Source organism: Podarcis gaigeae (genome assembly GCF_964106915.1).
Source record: "Podarcis gaigeae genome assembly, chromosome: 9".
NCBI lineage: Eukaryota > Metazoa > Chordata > Lepidosauria > Squamata > Lacertidae > Podarcis > Podarcis gaigeae.
Window position 1 is genome coordinate 74853127 of NC_139685.1, and position 12078 is coordinate 74865204.

The window sequence follows — 12078 nt, forward strand, 5'->3', positions numbered from 1 at the left end:
ACCTTCCACCCCCCTCGGGAGCATGCCTGCCCTGGGCAACGTGGGCATATGCTCTGCCGCTGTGCCTGGCCTCCCACTTTTATTATTATTATTATTATTATTAATAATAATTTATTTGTACCCCACCCATCTGGCTGGGTTTCCCCAGCCACTCTGGGCGGCTTCCAACAAAGATGAAAAATACACTAAAATGTCACATATTAAAAACTTCCCTGAACAGAGCTGCCTTCAGATGTCTTCTAAAAGTCTGGTAGTTGTTGTTCTCTTTGACATCTGATGGAAGGGCGTTCCACAGGGCGGGCGCCACTACCGAGAAGACCCTCTGACTGGTTCCTTGTAGCTTTGCTTCTCGCAGTGAGGAAACCGCCATAAGGACCTCAGAGCTGGACCTCAGTGTCTGGGCAGAACGATGGGGGTGGGGATGCTCCTTTAGGTATACTAGACACTTGTTTGGCCATTCCCAACAGCAACGGCTGGTGGACTGACTGGCTGGCTTGTCCACTTGCTTGTTTACTCCGAGGCCGCCTCAGCTCCTGGCACCCAGCACCCCCTGGCCAGGCACATTCGCCTGCAGAACTCGTAGCCAGGGCTGCTGCAACAAACAGCCCCAAAAGTCTTTGGGAGGCAGAGACTCAAGAGGGCATCAGAGGAGGGAGGGAAGGAAAGAGGGACAGAGGCCAGTGTTGCCAGTGGCATAACTGACCATCATTCAAGGCACTCCAGGGTACCACGGCACACTGGTTGGAAACCACTGTTTTAAGGCATTGGCTGTCACCACTAGCAATGGGCCACTCTGCCTATTTCTGTTTCTCATTTTTCTCGTCTTGACTCCAGTGTGGTGTAGCGGTTAAGAGCGGTGAACTCATAATCTGGTGAACCAGGTTCGATTCCCCGCTTCTCCACATGCAGCTGCTGGGTGACCTTGGGCCAGTCACACTTCTCTGAAGTCTCTCAGCCCCACTCACCTCACAGAGTGTTTGTTGTGGGGGAGGAAGGGAAAGGAGATTGTTAGCTGCTTCGAGACTCCTGAAGGGGAGTGATAAAGCAGGATATCAAATCCAAGCTCCGCCCCTCCTCCTCCTCCTCCTCCTCCTCCTCCTCTTCTTCTTCTTCTTCTTCTTCTTCTCCTCAGTCTCCACATTTCCACACCAGTTTGCTTAAAAAAGAAGCGGCCCTCATGAATATTCATTGACTATTTTAGTGCTGCTAATGTATGCATACTTGCAAGCAATTTCCTCTAATACAATGCATTCTTTGTCTGTTGTTTTGGTTGGAGTTTGGTATATATAGCAGCAGAATGCCGAAATAAATCGTCTGGTAAGTGTGCTGATTGAAAGAATGTTTTTTAAAAAAACCAACACAAAACTTGGATTTATTATTCCTGGCAAAGAAGCCCATTCTGAGCACCAGTTTCTATGTGGCTGTAGTGGAGTCATGAGGTCAACCAAAGAAGGCGTAAAACTCAACCCTCACTGAACTGGAGGAGGGAGGAAGGAAGGAAAAGTCTGAGAAACAACTATCTATGGTTATCAAGGAGGAGTCCGTGATGAGGAAGAACAGGTTGCCTTTCTGTCTATTGCCCCCCACTGGTTCAGGTAACATATTGCAAGCGTTGTTGCTTTACTCCAGCGATGGCCAAACTTGGCCCTCCAGCTGTTTTGGGACTACAGTTCCCACCATCCCTGACCACTGGTCCTGTTAGCTAGGGATGATGGGAGTTGTAGTCCCAAAACAGCTGGAGGGCCAAGTTTGGCCATCACTGGATTACTCCCAATGAATTTCACAAATACATGCATTTTTATGCCCACTTTTCCCTACCATGCAAATTATTTGGGAGGAGGACCGCACTGCAAACTCTGGAGAAGTCCAGCTGCTGAGGGAGAGCTTTTTTTTGGCTCATGCATTGTTTTGAGAAGTTCAAACCAAACCACTTTTTCACCTCATTTTGTTCAGGCAACAAGCTTTCAGTTAAGCTCAAACTGCCAAGGCTAGTACTCCTGTAACTTGGAAGCCCATCAATCTAGTGGCCTCAGTCCAGTATACCTGAAGGAGCGTCTCCACCTCCATCGTTCTGCCCAGACACTGAGGTCCAGCGCCGAGGGCCTTCTGGCAGTTCCTTCGCTGCGAGAAGCCAAGAAGCCAAGTTACAGGGAACCAGACAGAGGGCCTTCTCGGTAGTGGCACCAGCCCTGTGGAACGCCCTCCCACCAGATGTCAAAGAGAAAAACAACTACCAGACTTCTAGAAGACATCTGAAGGCAGCCCTGTTTAGGGAAGCTTTTAATGTTTGGTGTATTACAGTATTTTAATATTTTTTTGGAAGCCGCCCAGAGTGGCTGGGGAAGTCCAGCCAGATGGGCGGGGTATAAATAAATTATTATTATTATTATTATTATTATTATTATTATTATTATTATTAATCAACTTGCCTGCTTCCGATTCCTGGGGAGTTTGTTTGTTTGTTTGTTTGTTTGATTGTTTGTTTGATTGTTTGTTTGTTTGTTCTATAGACGGAGTTTGGGAGGAATTAATGTTTCCTGCTTGAGAATCAGGTGACAAGAGTATTTTGCTTGCCTGGACAAAATGCCGCTGCAAAAATGAGTACCTAGGGCAGGAGGAACATTGCAAAGAGTCTTGTGATGGTTTACATGACAGGCAAAAAACCTAGCAATGTTGCAAATCAGAGTGATCGTGTTTATAGGATGAAGGAAACGAGTCCTAGTGGTTGGAGTGTGTTTGCGAGAGGTGCCTGATCTCCAAAAGGCTCATGGGGCCTTTGTATGGACAAAACATCATTATACAGCCGAGTCCTTGCTTTGACTTCATTTTTCACGTCTCTTTCTCTTCCCAAAATCTTCTCTCCTTTCCAAATGGAGATGTGGGCATTTTGTGGCAATTTATTGGATTTTCAAAGATGCCTTCAGTCCCAAAAGGATTGGGACCCTGACCCGTTAGGCAAAAACCAGCAAATACACTGGTGTGGAACAACGCCGGCTGCAAAGGTAACAGAGATCTAGACCTGGAAATATGGTGCTTTTTAATCCCATGCATATTTGGGAATGATAAGTGTTAAACCCTTTTAGTCAAGGCCCATGTCGATTAAATAAATACTCTGGGAGGAATGAAAGTGCAGGTTTGCGGGCGCTGCTTTCTCTCACGGTGGAAGCAATCCAGCAGTGATAATTGTTATGTTTAGGAAGTGTGAAATTAGATTGTTATATTCAGACTCGGAGTGGCAAGTCTGAGTTAGTGGGAGTTGTAGGGGGGGGGGTGAGGTTGAGCAAGGGAGTTCAATCAATATTTCTTGGTCAGTTTTTCCCCCTTTATTGTCCTCAATATAAAATAGGAGTGCAGTCCAAACTGCTGTTTCTGAGCATCATCAGTTTTTGTTCTGTGAAATTGGTGTTTTGTGGTTCCATCTGTCTTCTGGCAGTGGACTTGTAGTATTTCAGGCAGAGGGCATTTCCTTTTTGGGGGGTTGTTGTTTAGTCGTTTAGTCATGTCCGACTCTTCGTGACCCCATGGACCAGAGCACGCCAGGCACTCCTGTCTTCCACTGCATCCCGCAGTTTGGTCAAACTCATGCTGGTAGCTTCGAGAACACTGTCCAACCATCTCGTCCTCTGTCGTCCCCTTCTCCTTGTGCTTTCCATCTTTCCCAACATCAGGGTCTTTTCCAATGAGTCTTCTCTTCTCATGAGGTGGCCAAGGTCTTGGAGCCTCAGCTTCAGGATCTGTCCTTCCAGTGGGCACTCAGGGCTGATTTCCTTCAGAATGGATAGGTTTGATCTTCTTGCAGTCCGTGGGACTCTCAAGAGTCTCCTCCAGCACCAGAATTCAAAAGCATCAATTCTTCGGCGAACAGCCTTCTTTATGGTCCAGCTCTCACTTCCATACATCACTACTGGGAAAACCATAGCTTTAACTATATGGACCTTTGTCGGCAAGGTGATGTCTCTGCTTTTTAAGATGCTGTCTAGGTTTGTTTTATTTGGGTTTTTCAAATTAAAATTTTTACAATAACATATCAACATACAACATAGAAACAAGATTCCACAGAATCTCTTGGACTTCCCTCCTCCCCTTTGTGGGTCCTATTGTTAGTCCTTTCCTCCTGCATCTTTTATAATAATCCAAATCTTTTGCATCTCCATTGTGTCCAAAATTCACCATTAAACTACAAGTATTATTCCAGTCCCACTAATGATTTTACATGTTTACAATGGTTTTTAAGATAGATTATATTTTTCCCCAGTTCCTTATTAACATTTTGGTCTTCCTGATTTTTCCGGTCCTTTTTGGACTAGGCAGAGGCCATTTCTAGCTCTACGTGGAGATGCTGGGGATCAAACCTGGACCTTTTGCATGCAAAGCTTTTCTCCTAAGCAGGTGTGCCAGGGGTACGTCAGTAACATGCTGGGGGTCAACTCATGGAAGACATAGAATCATAGAATCATAGAATCATAGAGCTGGAAGAGACCACAAGAGCCATCGAGTCCAACCCCCTGCCAAGCAGGAAACACCATCAGAGCACTCCTGACATATGGCTGTCAAGCCTCTGCTTAAAGACCTCCAAAGAAGGAGACTCCACCTGACAAGACAGAAGTACTGTTTTTGGGGGACAGGAGGCGGGCAGGTGTGGAGGATTCCCTGGTCCTGAATGGGGTAACTGTGCCCCTGAAGGACCAGGTGTGCAGCCTGGGAGTCATTTTGGACTCACAGCTGTCCATGGAGGCACAGGTCAAATCTGTATCCAGGGCAGCTGTTTACCAGCTCCATCTGGTACGTAGGCTAAGACCCTATCTGCCTGCGGACTGTCTCGCCAGAGTGGTGCATGCTCTGGTTATCTCCCGCTTGGACTACTGCAATGCGCTCTACGTGGGGCTACCTTTGAAGGTGACTCGGAAACTACAACTAATCCAGAATGCGGCAGCTAGACTGGTGACTGGGAGCGGCCGCCGAGACCATATAACACCGGTCTTGAAAGACCTACATTGGCTCCCAGTACGTTTCCGAGCACAATTCAAAGTGTTGGTGCTGACCTTTAAAGCCCTAAATGGCCTCGGTCCAGTATATCTGAAGGAGCGTCTCCACCCCCATCGTTCTGCCCGGACACTGAGGTCCAGCGCCGAGGGCCTTCTGGCGGTTCCCTCACTGCGAGAGGCCAAGTTACAGGGAACCAGGCAGAGGGCCTTCTCGGTAGTGGCGCCCGCCCTGTGGAACGCCCTCCCATCAGATGTCAAAGCGATAAACAACTACCTGACATTCAGAAGACATCTGAAGGCAGCTCTGTTCAGGGAAGTTTTTAATATGTGACATTTTAGTGTATCTTTCATCTTTGTTGGAAGCCGCCCAGAGTGGCTGTGGAAACCCAGCCAGATGGGCGGGGTACAAATAATAAATTATTATTATTATTATTATTCACACTCCTTGGCAGCAAATCCCACTGTCGAACAGCTCTTACTGTCAGGAAGTTCTTCCTAATGTTTAGGTGGAATCTTCTTTCTTGTAGTTTGGAACCATTGCTCCGTGAATGGTAAGAATATATACTTTTTTTAAGAGCCTCTCCTCAGCAATTGGTATTAAGAGGTGGGATGCCTCTGATCCAAGAGGTCGCCTATGGCCATTAAGATCAGTAGCCATTGATCGTGATGGCTGTATGCTACTTCCTGAATTACAGGATGTTGCCAGGTGTTTAGCGTTGGGCGGAAAACAACAGGGTGTGCAATAAACTACTTGAACCACTGGGGGGCGACAGATAGACTCCTCGTTCTTCCTTCTCACTGATTACTTCTCTCTTTTAGTACGTACTCTACCGTATTTTTCGCCCTATAGGACACACTTTTCCCCCTTCAAAAATGAAGGGGAAATGTGTGTGCGTCCTATCGGGCGAATGCAGGCTTTCGCTGAAGCCTGGAGAGCGAGAGGCATCGGTGCGCACCGACCCCTCTCGCTCTCCAGGCTTCAGGAAGCTATCCGCAAGCCTCCCGCGCCCGGCGGGAGGTCCTGCCGGGCGCACGAGGCTTGCGGAGGCAGCCTGCATCCCGAAGCATGGGGTGCCCTCCAGAGGACGCCCCGTGCTTCGGGAAGGTGTCTGCAAGCCTCCCGTGCCTGGCAGGACCTCCCGCTGGGCGCGAAAGGCTTGGGGCGGCAGCCTGGATCCCGAAGCATGGGGTGCCCTCCAGAGGACGCCCCGTGCTTCGGGAAGGTGTCCGAAGCCTCCCGCGCCCGGCAGGACCTCCAGATGTCCGCAAGCCTTGCGCGCAACTAGGTGCGTCTTATGGGGTGGTGCGTCCTATGGGGCGAAAAATACGGTACTTGTTGGTAAATGACACCACTTCCTGTCAGGCTTTACTTCCTTCCTGCTTCTTCTCCAAAGTTGGCCAGTATCGCCAGTGTGTCAGTGTTAACTTCTTGGAAAGCCTCGGAAAGGCTTTGTTGGCCAGAAGCAATAAACAATAAATTTATTTATTCTTCCAACCATTGGTCTTGCCGGACTATTTATTTCCGTGCACCACTGCAGTACATTTCCCAGGCTCTTAACATTTGCTCATGGCCAAAGGTGCTCATCAGTGCCACACAAGGTTTGGCCAGGCCATCTCTTTCTATGCACAAATAGAAGCCACCCAATGTCATCCCACTCCAAGGGAAAAAGGGAAAAAGGCAAAAAGGGAAAAAGAAGTTCTGTCCTCCCTGTGTCCCTGACACATAGGCAGGGCACAGCGCCTTTTGAGAAAATGTCTGCTGGCTGACAGCTCGTTGACACAAACGAAGAGGCTCCCCGACGTTCGATGAGAGTGACTCTGACAGGAGACCCCTCAGAACACTTTGAACCATTTACAAAGACAGGTCTTTCCTCTCCTTTGGAAAAAGATGAAACCTACGCAGCGCAGACAGGGCTGGATTTATGTTTGATGAGGCCCCAAGCTACTGAAGGTCATGGGGCTCTTTATATGTCCAGCTGTCCTTTGTCAACAAAAAATTGTCACTGTTACGTACTGAAGTTCTCACCCTGGGCCAGCAGGTGGATACTGTAGATAGTTATGCAAATGAAGGATCGAAAGTGACATTCAGTGATTGGATAGTTTGTATGCAAATGAAGGATCGAAAGTGTCGTTCAGTCATTGGATAGTTTTAGAAAGTTGCTACAGTTACGTTGTTCTGGAGCTCTATATAAGCAGGCTGACTGAGGCCTTCAGTTCAGTACTGTTCTGGCCTTTGAATAAACAAGAGCTGTTTGAAGAATTGCTGTGTCGTCTGATATATTCGCCCACAACTTAACAGTCTCTGTTTTTTGTGTTGAATATATGCTATATGGTAATTTATGGACCTAAGAGATATCTAAAACCATTTGCACATGTTGCCGTGCAACCAGTCCATGCAGAATGTAGGCACCCTATATATAGAAATGAGCAAACCAGTGATATTTTAGGGAACAGGTTAGCAGGCAGGGCCCATGATGCTGAACCACAAGTAACACAATTGGAGAGATCCGAGGCCCTGCAGGAGCACAAGCCGCTGTTCTTGAAGAATGAATCTGGAGCGGGCCGGGGGGGGGGTCTGGAGTTGTGGGGGCTCTTAATTTTGGAGGGACTTTGAAACATGTTTTTAAATACTTTCTGGATTACACTGTTGACTGTGGGGAATGGGCTGATCTGCTGAGGGGAGATGGAGATATCTTTGGGTTGGAATATCCCCGAGACCTACTCCTCAGTGAGAAAGGAAAGAAACTAAGAAAGAGATCAACAAAAGACAAGGTAAAGTGCAGGTATAAACAAGAAGATCTGCAGAAGGGACATGCCTAAGCTATAGCTTGTTTAGCTTCTATGTAAATCTGGCACTGAGCACAAAGCTAAACTATGCACAAGAAACAGTGGTGACCACCAACCTAGATGTCTTTAAAAGAGGATTAGAGGGCTATTGAAGGCTGCTAGCCAGGATGTCTATTGTCTGCCGTCATAGCTGGAGGCAGCAGTGCTTCGGAACAGCAGTTCCTGGAAACCATAGGAGCAGAGAGTGCTCTTGTGTTTGAATCCTGCTTGTGGGTTTCCCCCAGGCTGGCCACTGGGAGAACGGGATGCTGCATGGGCTATTGGCCTGACCCAGCAGGGTCTTCTTACATCCTTAATATATTTTTATTCCATCATTGTGTGGTGAGTCCCCTCCCCCCCAGTGGAAATAATGACACATGACACAATTATTAAGGTTAATGGGCTAAATAAGGCTACAACTTTATTGGTTACAGGTGATGAGCGGTATTGGCTTAGGCATTGGTCCTAACCGACTATATCCGGCTTCAGCCCGTCTGCTTGAAGTCCGGGGAGGGTTAACCACCAGTAGGGGGAGTCCTGCTGATGCACATCAACTAGGAACTCCACCGGGGTCACCGATAGGGGGCGTGCCTTAGGCCCTCAACTCCCCAGGCTTCAGACAGAGCCACGCCCCCCGGAATCCTTTATTGGACTACCCTTCAATATGCAGGGCAGGTGATGGCGTAACCTCCCCTCTTCCATCTACAGAACTATATGAATGCCTAACCACCAATATCCAGAAAGTTGTGACGATTTGCTACCAGGTAGGCGAAAACCAAGTGGCTGGTGCCAATTTGCCAAGTGGAAAAATTCCTACCAGCCCCCTGAACGGCGACCAATCAAGGTCCATAGCAAGGTCAAGGAACAAAAACCTTATAGGGCGGGAGGGTGGGAAAAGCAGGAACAACTGGGAGGCGGCCAAGAGGGAGATCCCCGGCCGCGCCTGCCTTAAGTAGGGCAGGCCACCCCCCCTGATGGGAGTCCCCTCAAACATGCGGGGCTGGTCTCCAGTCGCCACGCACATGGTGGGGCTGTGAAGCCCGCAACTCCACCACCTTTGAAAGGCGGAAGTGGTTTTCCCACAAGAAGCTGGTGATCCAAGCCATGGCTCCCTCCCTGCTTCCTTTTTTCACTAGCCTACAAAAATGTTCACTATGTTGGCTTGGAGGAGGGAGCTTCTCTTCTCTGACCACAGTCCACTTGGCTTCATGCTGTGGGCGATCAGCCTTCTTTATGGTCCAGCTCTCACTTCCATACATCACTACTGCGAAAACCATAGCTTTTACTATACGGACCTTTGTTGGCAAGGTGATGTCTCTACTTTTTAAGATGCTGTCTAGGTTTGTCATTGCTTTTCTCCCAAGAAGCAGGCGTCTTTTAATTTCGTGACTGCTGTCACCATCTGGAGTTCAAGAAAGTAAAATCTCTCACTGCCTCCATTTCTTCCCCTTCTATTTGCCAGGGGGTGATGGGACCAGTGGTCATGATCTTCATTTTTTTGATGTTGAGCTTCAAAACATATTTTGCGCTCTCCTCTTTCACCCTCATTAAAAGATGGGTGGATTTAGCAGTCCCTAATGCCAGCGATGACAAGCTAGCCTTCCTCGCCAGCTCTTTATTTGTCTAGGCAAACAACAGGAGCGTTGGCAAGGCGCAGAAACAGCGGAAAGATGAAAAAGGAAGCCTCACTGACGTTGTAGAGATGGACCGGAGTGGCATTTACAATTCTCAATGACCTTTCCATGAAAGAGCATTTGTACCAATCACTGTCTCCCTCGCCGTTCAATTTCAGAAAAGAATCCCATCCGTTACGGTGCTGATTGCCTTTCCAGGTTAGGAGACACAACATTAATTCCATTCGATGAGTTTGCCCCAGGCTGGAGACCCATCTCCCCAAATTTGCAGAAGAGAGCTGGTACAATTGCATCTTCTATTCCAAGTCTGATTTAGACGGAAGATTGAAAAGTAACGTTCTGAGTGTGACGTACATAGTGTTATCATTCAGAGGGCATAGGAAGGTTGGGACGATACTTTTGGGATGTCTTAATGTGTTGGAAGCTTCCCGGAGTGGCTGGGGCAACCCAGTCAGATGTGTGACATATAAATAGTAATTATTATTATTATTATTATTATTATTATTATTATTATTGTAATGGTTCTAGGGGTTGCTCATGCGTAAATCGGCACCACACCTGGCTGGGTTACCTGGGTGAACCCTTTCTGTCCAGACAGCCACTCACCCGTGGCTGTCTCAATCGCTGGCAGAATCCGTCAGTGAGCGTTTCTTGAACTTCTTCCAGCAAAGAATCTCTTTGACGCCTAGTCTCCGCCTACTCTCCCTGCGTGGAAGCCTTCTGCGCAGGGAGGGTGTGGGCAGCGGAGGACCCATGCTCTCCCCGCTGGTCTCCGGCGAGGAGTCATGGAGCCACCTCGCCGATTCCCCCATCTGCCCCCCTTCTCCACTGGTGCTACGCTGATTTCCTTCCCCAGAAGATGGGCTGCTTCTCTCCCTCCCAGGACGCTCTCCGGAATGCCTCTGGAGCCCTCCCTCTCCCTCTGGCTCCGATGGCAGTTCCCTGACAATTATTATTATACTTGTCCACTCAGTTTGCTATCTCTCTCTCCAAGTGTCTTTACTTTTAAAAGTTGTGGGCCTCTGCTTGTTTTTAAAACGGACAAGGAATACGGAGAGATGAATCAGAAACTTAGCAACTGTGTGTAGCTTACCAAAAATCCTTAACAATAATGTATGGCATTTCAACCACTTCTAATACAGTCGTACCTTGGTTCTCAAACACACACACACACACACACACACACACACACAATAATTGTTTTAACATATCATTTTCAACAGTAATTAAACATACTTTTACATCTTATACAATTTTTTGACTTCCATCAATCCTGTCTGAAAATTTTCCAATCTAATCTCTTAGTATAGGTTTGTTACTTTCCCTATTACATTTAAAACTCATAACCGATATCTCTATTCTTTATCTAGTTTGTAACGTTTCATATATTTCTCCTTATAAAACGTCTTGTAGTCCTACTAGTGTAATTTGTTGGTTACAATTGCTCTTCAAGTAGTTCATTTCCTTCTTCCAATAATCTGTAAATCTCTGTTCCCGCAGGTTTTGAATCCTTCCTGTCATTTTGTCCAATTCTGCATAGTGCATTAATTTCATCTGCCATTCTTCTTTCGTCTATCTTGGTTCTCACACTTAATCCATTCCAGGAGTCCATTCAACTCCTGAAACTGTTCGAAAACCAAGGCACGGCTTCCGATCGGCTGCAGGAGCTTACTGCACTCAATCAGAATCTGTGTCGGATGTTTGGCTTCCGAAAAGCGTTCGAAAACCAGAACACCTACTTCCAGGTTTTCGGCATTCGGGAGCCAAAACGTACAAGTACCAAGGTGTTCAAGAACCAAGGTATGACTGTACATGAAATCTTAATTAATATATACAAAGCCAAAATAATAATGACACGCGCAACTCAATATCTCAAAGCCTCATGTTAGCAAAGCAGATTCATGCATTAAGGTTACAACACATTTCATTCAAATTTTAGAACAACGTACAATTACCATATTTTCTGCTCTATAGGACGCACTTTTTCCCCTCCAAAAATGAAGGGGAAATGTGTGTGCGTCCTATGGAGTGAATGCAGGATCCTTGGCTTCAGCGATAGCAACGCAAAGCCTCCGAAGTGCAGAGGGAGAGCTCCCCCCGCGCTCCAGAGGCTTCGCATTGCTTTCGCTGAAGCTGCCTGAAGCCCCCGGAGCGCAGCGCGAACTCCCGCTGTGCACCGGGGGCTTCGGCAGCTATCCAGAAGTCTTCGGAGCGCAGCAGGAGTTCCCGCTACGCTCCAAAGGCTTGCGGATAGCTGCCTGAATCCCGGAGAGCGAGAGGGGTCGGTGCACACTGGTCCCTCTTGCTCTCCAGGCTTCGCTTCGCTGGAGAGGCGCTGCACAGTTTTCCCTCTCTGCGCAGCACCCCTTCAGCGAAGCCGGAGGAGAAATGGAAGGGGCTCTGTTTCTCCTCCCGCTTCGCTGAAGGGGTGCTGAGCAGAGAGGGGGAGAATCCCCCCCCCCTGTTCTCACCCTCCTATGGTCCGGTGCGCCCTATGGTCCGGTGCGTCCCATAGAATGAAAAATACGGCACAATCTTTATACACATCTATTCCCTTGGTTGAGGGCAGTTTAGTTCTTGAGGATGTTCTAAATACTCGGAAGTCCTTGGACTTGTTAAGTTTGTGTTTTTAA